The sequence below is a fragment of the Pipistrellus kuhlii genome, unplaced genomic scaffold (assembly GCF_014108245.1).
Source record: "Pipistrellus kuhlii isolate mPipKuh1 unplaced genomic scaffold, mPipKuh1.p scaffold_m20_p_2, whole genome shotgun sequence".
In the NCBI taxonomy this organism is placed as follows: domain Eukaryota; kingdom Metazoa; phylum Chordata; class Mammalia; order Chiroptera; family Vespertilionidae; genus Pipistrellus; species Pipistrellus kuhlii.
The window spans coordinates 36,162,987-36,172,847 of NW_023425515.1; the positions used below are offsets into that span (position 1 = coordinate 36,162,987).

The window sequence follows — 9,861 nt, forward strand, 5'->3', positions numbered from 1 at the left end:
ACCCTGGCCATCACAGCTTCACCCGGAAGGATGTCCAGAATGATGTCTGTAAGGTCGTTAGGCTGTCCAGTCTAATTAACATATTACACTTTTATTGTTATAGATGATTGATCACATTACACACATCAGCAAGTATTACAGATGTTCACGTTTTACCAAATTTGGAAGTTTTGTTCTTATCCTTCTCAAATTCTGACATAATGGAAGTTCACTTTCTTAAACCTTTCTCTTCCTTTGGTTTCTCTTTATACTCACTTTTTTCATCTCTCTGCTGCTTCCTTGCTTCCTCTGCCTCCTGTCTAACATTGCTGCTCCCCAAAGGTCTGAACTCAGGTTTCAGGTTTCCTTCCTTCCTCTTCCCTCATGCTTTTGGCTCTCCCACATCCTTATCTTCCTCCCAGACCTTTGGTCACACCCAAGGCCATGTTGCAAGCCACATCTTCACCTGGCTGCCTCCCAGACACCTCATTCACCTCACGTTTGAAATAGAACTCATTAGATAGCAAGAGCATGCACATCAATGAGTCTGCCGTTTTCCCAAGGTCCCCAAAACAGTTGTCATTTCAAGCTCCATCCTTCCATTATCGCTTATATTCAGTCTGTCACCAAGCCTCATCATTTCATCTCTCAGCATGCTTCTTCTCTACTTCCGGTGCTGCCCATATGGAGCAAACTCACCATTCCTCTTTTCTTAAGTACTTTGGTGCACTCCTAGCATCTCAGCCTTGCCTCTGAAAACTCATTCCCCTCAATCTGTTTCGCAAACCACCAGTCTATGTACGCCCTTCCCAAAGCTCCATTTACACCTCGCCTCCATTCTCCCTCTTGAAAGGTTTAACATGGCTCTCAAGTGGCCACAATTGCCAACAGTCCCTCCGGGATTTCAAGACTTTCCATTCACAAGATAAGACTCTTGCACTAAAGCTAAACCCAGACCCACAAACTCAGAATGGGGCGTGGTGGATGGCAGTGACAGGTGGAATCTGTAACTTCACAAGCACCCCAGATGATTCTAGTACAGATGTTCTGCTATTCAATTGAGTAATACTGGTCTGATCCACTTCTTTTAGCCACTTTCCCCCCTTTACTTATTCCTACGTTGTCATTATTTTATACTCCCTTCAAAATTCTAATCATTTTTGAAAACTCAGTTTCAATCCTCCTTCTTCCATGAAAACTTTTTTTTTTTTTTAAACAGCTTCAGATGAATTAGTACTACAGTCTCATCCTTGTTTCCCCAGGCAAAAATAATTAGATCCAAATACTTATTGGCTCTCTCCTTTGACTCAGGCACCATAATAGTCACTTGGGCTAGAGAAATGTACCATAATCCAAGGCCTCAGTCAGTTCTTAGTCTAGTGAGAGAGACAAGAAACCAATGACTCCAGGACAGTGTGATAAGATACCAGAGAGTAGAGAGCAGGCAGGTACAGAGAAGAGTGCAAGGAGAAGAGGACTCAGCCTGGCTGGCGAGGTCTCTGAAAGGGGGAAATCTGAACCGTCCTCAGTAAGAGGTGAGGACGTGGCCAGGAAGACAGGAAGAAGGATTCCATGTGTAGGAGTCCTGGCTACACAGGGGCCTTGAGGGAACCAGGCTGCTGGGACAGCATGAGAGGCAGGGGAGCCCAGATGGAGGAGATGCTGTCAAGCCAGGCTACCGTGCAGACTTGATGCAGGAGCCTGGGGGAAGGGGTGGGAGGTTGATTTGGCCAGCAAGGCAGGTGTTTCTCCAAGAGCCTGTTTCTTTAAGCACAGAATTGGTTCAGACTTAGTTTGACATCCCTCTTCTATTTCAATAAATCCCCCAAACTGTACAGGGTTACAACAAAGAACACTTTATGTGGACCAGCAATATTCACCTGGTGTGCTGCAAGAACTTTGAAAACATGCAATACCTGACTATTTAATACCTTTCCCCCCTCAGACTGTCAAATAAAAAAGTGACAACAGCCAATACAACAATAGTCACCTGGTGTGAATGCCCTGCCTTTGACCATAAATATATATTGCATTGGTCACATTGAATAATAAGATTGTGTCTGATTGGTTCATTTTTAGTACCAGAAATCCTCATATACAAATATGGATACTGATTTAAAAAAATATATATATTAATTGATTTCAGAAAGGGAGAGAGAGAGATAGAAACATCAATGATGAGAGAGAATCATTGATCGGCTGCCTCTTGCATACCTCCACTAAGGATCAAACCCACAATGCGGGCATGTGTCCTTGACCAGAATCAAACCCGGGACATTTCAGTCTGCAGGCTGATGCTCTATCCACTGAGCCAAACCAGCTAGGGCAGATACTGATTTTTTTAAAAGTCACTTTAAAGCAAAGAGTAGGTAATTAGTATTACTATTTTGTAAATCAATCAAAATTATGTGTATTTTTGTCAGGTTGGCAAAAAAGATACTTTTTGGTGTGCTGCAGAATTTTAGTAATTACTTTATGCATAGCACGAGATGAAAAGGTTGAAAATCATTGCTCTGACTCATACAATGACCATGCTGAAGCCAATGATTTTTTAAGCATTTATAAAAGGTCTGATGAATATGAACAATTCCCTGGTTCCTGGAAGGCTAACAGTTTTGCTCAATAGCTGTTCACCCTTTTCCACTTTTGGATTTATTACTACCTTATATTTTGTCTTACGTTAATTAGATTTTATCTCATTACTCTGATGTAATTACCTCAAATTGTTTTTTGGAAGAGGATGGGGTATAAGTAAATTATTATAAAGTTTATCTGATGGCTGCTTGCTCTGCAGTATCACAAAATAAAGAATGACAAAGTAATTTCATGCATACTTTCTTTTTTTTAAAAAAGAGCAGCTGAGTATAAACACAATCCCATTAATCTAATTCAAGTTAACACCCTGCATTTGTGTAACATGTTAGGCATTATAAAGGTTTGTTTTTTTTTAAATTGTTGCAAAAATATATATGCCACAAAACTTAACCATGTAAACAATTTTTAAGTGTACAATTCAGTGGTACTAAGTACACTCACAATGCGGTGTAACCATTACCAGGACATTTCCATCATCCCAAACGGAAAGTTTGTAATCATTAAACACGAACCTCCCCATTCCTCCCTGCCCCCATTCCCTGGTAACCTCTATTCTACGTTCTGCCTCTTGCCATTTGCCTATTCTAGTCACACAACATTTATCCTTTTGTGTCTGACTTATTTGACTTAGCATAATATTTTCAGGGTTCATTCATGTTGCAGTAGGTGTCAAAACTTCATCCTTCTTTAAGGCTATATTTCATTATTTATATACTAGAGGCATGGTGCATGAAAATTCATGCACTGGAGGGGGCAGGGTCCTTCAGCCTAGCCTGCCCCCTCTCATAGTCTGGGAGCCCTCAGGGGCAGGAGGTAACCTGGCGATCAGGGGAAGGTGATGCCCCATCACATCTCTGCTGCTGGCACTGCCAGCCTTGGCCAGCCCTGGTTACCTGAGCCTCGGGCAGCCCTGGGTGGCTGGGCATCCCCCATCCGAGGCTTTCCTGTGCCTTGGGCCAGCCCTGGGAGCGGGGCCGGCCTTGCCTCGTTCCTGCCACCCCAGCGGGGCTGAGGAGATTGGGTGCTGCCATCTTGTGGCTGTAAGCACAGCCATCTTTGAGGGCAGGACAGTCAATTAGCATATTCCCTTCCTATTGGCTGTGGGCGCCACCATCTTTATGACAATGTGAGGGTCAATTAGCATATTCCCTCTCTATTAGATAGGATACCACTACTGTTTTTACCCACTCGTCTGCTGGTGGATACTTGGTTTGCTTCCACCTTTTGTCTATTGCAAATAATGCTGCTATGATCATTGCTGTGCATGCCTCTGCTTGAGTCCCTGCTTTCTTTCTTTTTTTAAAATATATATTTTATTGATTTTTTACAGAGAAGAAGAGAGAGGGATAGAGAGTTAGAAACATCGATGAGAGAGAATCATCGACCAGCTGCCTCCTGCACACCCCCCACTGGGGATGTGCCCACAACCAAGGTACATGCCCTTGACGGGAATCGAACCTGGGACCTTTCAGTCCACAGGCAGACACTCTATCCAGTGAGCCAAACCAGTTTTGGCAGAGTCCCTGCTTTCAATTCTTTGGAATATGGGCCCCAAAATGGTCTTGCTGGATCACATGGTGTTTCTACTTTTAATTTTTTGAGAAACCACCGTACTGTTTTTCCAAAGCAGTTATACCATTTTGTAGTGCTACCATCAGTGTGCCAGGGTTCCATGGTCTCCACATCCTCATTAACACTGGCTGTTTTTCCATTTTGTAAATAATAGCCAGCCCTTTGGGTGTGAAGTAAGGTGTCTTTTTCAATGTGTTTGTTACATTCGTTGGGCCATCCAACACCTGATAAAGAGCTTGTCCAGGATAGATGTCTTGTCTTATTCATCCTTGTCCTATGATTTCCTAGCAGGTAAATTCCCAATAAATGTACAAAATGGATGAATGATAGATTTCAGGAACAGGCAGACGCCAATTCTGTGAGTAATAGTAGGTACTAATTGTAATTCTCATTTCACAGAGGAGAAATTAGGACTCACAGCAGTAAGTGATTTGATTGAGATCAAACTGCTGGCTAGGCATTGCCCGCAAGAGTTCAAGTACGGGCTTTCTAGCTTTAAACCCAGAGGCGGGTGTGTGTGTGTGTGTGTGTGTGTGTGTGTGTGTGTGTACTGACATGCCACTAACGCAGCACCCAATATTCTGCAGCGTAGCTCTGTCAGTGACAGGAAGGACACCAGTGGGATGGTGGGGGGATCCAGTGGGATGGCGGGGGGATCCAGTGGGATGGTGGGGGGATCCAGTGGGATGGTGGGGGGATCCAGTGGGATGGTAGGGGGATTCAGTGGGATGGTGGGGGGATCCAGTGGGATGGTGGGGGATCCAGTGGGATGGCAGAGGGATCTCGGGAATTGGGCTGAAGTCTCAGAGCCATGGTATAGCTTCAATCGAGACATAACAAGATGTGCGAGAGATTGCTGGTACTCCAAGGAAATTCATGAAATACCGCTGAGAGGAAAACCATTATCCGTTCAGTTCATAGGAAAGGGTACTGTTGGTACTAACTCTATCAGGAGTATCCAAATTATTCAATTAATCTTCAATAAAGAAAAGAAATTGTGAAACAGTTAATAAGCTTCCACTTTGTGTAAATAAAAAGAAGTCTATTTGGGGGGGGGGGGGGCGGGGAGATCCCAAAGACAGGAAAATGTATAAAATAGTCAAAGATAAAAAACCTTGGGAAGAGCCACACTGCTTTCTCTGCCCTGCATACCCTTTTTTTTTTTCCAGACCTATTTATATCTTTATCTCCCCTGCATATAGCTTATTATTCTATTAATTCCTTTCCTCCCAAGAGGTTTGTGTACGTACTATACCAGAACATATCGCTCAGAAATATTGCTCTCTCTTTCCAGCATTCCTTAACCCCATACCTGCAGGTTCAAATAGCAAAATGTTTAATATTTGGTTTTATGACCTTGGTCATCAGAACAACCAAGACTGAGTCATGGTGAACTATATTGTTTCAGATCAAATGATTTATCAAGGACTTTAGAGTTGCCTTCTTAGAAGGACTGTTACATGAAACAAAAATCTCAGTACAGTACAACTATCTCTAACTCTTAACGAATGATGGTCTGCTTATATAAAAGCCTAAGCGACAACCTGACCTTTCAACAGGCAGACTGGTGCTATGACGCATAATGACCACCAGGGGCAGATGCTCAATGCAGGAGCTGCCAAGCTTCGGTGACTTGGCAGCTGCAGCTCTTGGGTGACGCACCTGGAACCAGAGAGGAGGGAGCCCGATTTGGGGTGCATTACCTAAGAACCACCCTCTCACAATCCAGGACCCTTTGGGAGATGTCGGAGAGCTGGTTTTGCCCAATGTCCGGAGGCCAGGCCGAGGGACCCCAAGAGTGTGGGCCTCTAGTTTTAAATAATTAACTCAATATAAATCCCAGGCAGGCCGATAACTGTCTGGTTTGAGTGGGGTTTGAACCACATAGGCTTCATAAAGCAGGCATGAACAGTTGGAAATTTTTAACTATTAAGAAAAGGAAGGCAAAACCAGTTTTGCTCAGCGGATAGAGCGTCAGCCTGCAGACTGAAGGGTCCCAGGTTCGATTCCGGTCATGGACATGTACCTTGGTTGCGGGCACATCCCCAGTACGGGGTGTGCAAGAGGCAGCTGGTCGATGTTTCTCTCTCATCGATGTTTCTAGCTCTCTATCCCTCTCCCTACCTCTCTGTAAAAAAAATCAATAAAAAAAAATATTTTTTTAATAAAGGAAAACAGAGGATTCTATTTTAAGTTGTCCTTAAAATATCAGCACAACCAAACTTAAGGGTAAAACACAAATGGTTGCTTCTGCAGCCTCCATGCCATAGTCGGTACGATTTCTGGGGCACCTGCTGTGATGTTCTTGTTTTCTCAGTGCCGCCCCATCACAGGACCCAAATCATTGTACTCAGTTTAGAGAGCTGGCGAGGCTGATGGCTGATACCAACTGTCTTTTAAAACTTGAGCCTTATTCAGACAACATTCAAGATCGTCCCTGCACAGATGTCATCGTTCACTCAAGTTGGCCGTGCCCTCCTAGTAGGAGGCAGGGGATGGAGCTAGAGGCAGCCCCCCGAAACTTTCCCAGAACCCTGATGGCCCTAAGAGTGTGAGGTGTGCGTCTGGTCTGCAGGTGGGGAGGGGAGAGAAATGCTGGCAGAACCACTGCCAGGGAGTGTGCCCAGGCCACTGCCACTGGGGCTGCCTGGGCATGTGCAGCCTGGAGGGAGACCTGTGCCACCTCGCTCCCACCTCCCACCCCCCCAGTCCTCTCTCCCCATCCCTCCCCCAGCGAGGCCGCCTCACCCTCAGCACAGCTCTACTGGACCAAGGAGGGCCCCTGCCTCCAGGACCTGCCTCTCCGAGGCTGCCCTGTCCGTGCGGGGCCCTGCTGAGGTTAGACGGGCACATAGAGAGGCCTGTGTGTGATTAGATGATCCCTGCCCCATGCAGAGGAGAGAAAGGAAGACGGTGGGTCTGAGAAGGGCCTGCAGTGAGTGCTCTGTGTCCTCGCTCCCTGCATCTCCCCGTTCCAGGTTACCCGTGTGGCTTCATGCAGCGGCCAAGCCCTGGGATGGAGGGAGGATGCAGAATGTGCCAAACCACAGGAGCAGAGGCAAGTGGGGGAGGGCGCGTGCCCCAGTGTCGGCGCTGGGGCTGCAGGCCTCAGGGAGGAGCACACAGGGGCCATTGTCCTGTGGACGGGAAGGGAAGTTTGAATATGTGATGACCGTTGGAGCGTTCAGCACACATTCAACTCAACCAACTGTCAGTACATACGTGTCCACTCCGTGCAGAGCCTGTGGGGGATTCTTCGTGGGAACTGGGGACGAGCAGGACGTGGGCTCCCCCCTCAAGAGGTCTGAGGCCTCTCAGAAGAGCAGGGAACAGGTCCACGGACAATTTACACAGTGACACAGGGCCAACTGTTACTGCCACGCAGCGCCCTGGGCTGGGCCCGCTGGTGAGAAGAGGAGGATTCTGGCCCTTGGGACAGTCACGTTCCATCCAGTCAGCGTTTCACAAACACGTGTTTGGGTCAAGCATTTTAGACAAATCAAGTTAGGACTTTTGTGACACGTGTAAGTGACGACGTTCACGTGTGGAGCTCAGAATCTATAGAAAACAGTCCTGGATAAAGGCCACGGAGGAGCCCACCGAGGAGCAGGGTGGGAGGAAAGCCCAGCCAGAGGACTGGGCGGAGTGGCCGGCGGGCAGCACAGGGGGAGGCAGCCAGAGGTGGTGCGTTCTGTGAGGGGCGATGCTGTGTTAATAGATGTGAAACACAGCAGGTCCCTCTGCAGCTGTGGCGATGGGGGGCAGCATGAAGGCGCCTCTGCCAGCTCCCCAGTGAGAGGCGTTTTCTGCAGTCGAGGTGGCATGGGGGTGACGGTGTCCACACAGCCCCTGAGCATTGCGGAGCTCGGCCCTTCACGCACGTCATTGTTATTGCAGTCAGTCCTCACCACACCCTTCCAGGCAGGCATGGCCGTGCGGTGTAGAGAAGGTGGGTCACTGCCCAGATCCTGTGGCCGGCAGGAAGGTCAGGATCCCAGCCCGCCCCTCTCGCAGCTCAGGCCTTGCATGAACACTCACCACTTTAGAACACAGCCTGCAGTGTGTCTGAGCAGGACGGGGCCTGTGCCGGGTGTGTAAGGACATCTCCTACGTAAGAGTCCAGAAAGGGCAAATCACCCGAACCAGTCAAGCCTGACTCTGTGCTCCCATGGGGTTAGGCACTAAGCTAGTCAGCCATCAAAACCGCTTCTCCGTTATTTCAGGAAGGCATGCTTTCTTCTCGGGTCTCTTGCTCCCACCGTCTCCTAGATTCTCTTGTACTTGGGGTCCAAGTCTTCTTTCCCAACAAGGTGAGAGACACGCCCTTCTGCCTCATTCCCTGGCCCTGCCTCCCACATCTGTTTCTCCTCGGCTCTTTCCCTGCCTTATCTTATTCTTTCTAAATCTAACATGCAAATTGCAATTCCTCTCATTTTTTCCAGTGCTTTTTCTGTTGTCCTCCGGTGCTCTGCGAAGCACATTCCCAGTCATAGTGGTTTTTGTTTACCAGCAGCGATTGTGGATAAAGAGGGCAAGGCGACCCTGTCTTCCTTCTCTGAGACGGTTACATCAGCATCACTACTTATCATCTTAATCGTATTTCTAATTAGTTTCAAATTGTTCAGGCACTTCCTCCCCATTCAATAAATTGAGTGTTCTGTTCTTATCCATGAAGCCTATCGTTCTCTTTCTCCCCGTCTGGGGTCTGGGGTGGCGTGGGGAGCCAGCCTGGGGTAGCAAATCCACCCACATGAAGAAAAGAGCCTCCCAGACTGGCGCCTCCTTCCCTGTGTGGTGTGCACAGTGGGCTCCCGGGCAGACGTTCTGGACCACTCTGTCCATCCTCATCTTTCATCCACCCCCTCTCCCCGCCCCCGGCTCCCAACAAAAGCCACACACATCCTCTCATCAATCTCCTGACTTACACTGGAAATGATTTATCTGTCTGGGGCATCTGTTTCCACATAAGGTGATATGAATATGTGATTTGCATATATTATATATATCAATGTTCTGGTTACTCTGCACTTCTTGTGGAACAGTCCTCCGTGTTTGTGCACATGGAAGGCTCTCGGGCTAACACACGGACCTATGTGGGCCCATAAATATTGTATGTCATACACATATGACAGATGGGAAGAAGGTATGTGAAACTCCTGTCAGGATTTTATTTTGCATGGGTAAAGAAGGGAGGTGATTTGCAGAGCACTAACAACGAGTCCATTTCCGTATGGGTCCGTCAGGGACCCCCTTACAAGTCACATTATATAAATATTTCTGTCTGTGTTCTGACACGCATATGGCACTATAATCTCTGAGTGGATAATAGCAGTGCCGAGACATTCTCTCTATGGGAGATATATCGTATGGCTCAAAATAGGCTAAAGGGCTTACAGAGAGCAGTTATAAACCATCGGAAAACTTAGTTTGAAATAACAGGTACAATACTGTAACTACAACTTCAAACTTGCATTCGGTAATCTACTTTGAACCCATTACCTGTCTCATTCCTTTTTACAATAAGAAACACAAAGCTTTTCATTTACTTGATGTGGGTTAATCTTTTGTTTTCTCTCATGTCCAGAAATCTGCGCCATTAAAAAGTTGTTCAAAATATTAACCATAATATTAAATGATGGTGCTTGCTAAGTGATGATGTTTGCTAGAACATCTGAGGAATGAGACACCAAACACATAAAGGATTTACTCTCCTTC

At 46.8% G+C, this 9,861-nt stretch overlaps 1 protein-coding gene across 3 annotated transcripts in view; it reads right to left on the minus strand.

Annotated features, from left to right (window-relative positions):
* Positions 1–9,861, minus strand: part of MCF2L2 (MCF.2 cell line derived transforming sequence-like 2) — a 186,295-nt gene that overhangs the window by 48,529 nt on the left and 127,905 nt on the right. The window lies entirely within an intron of this gene.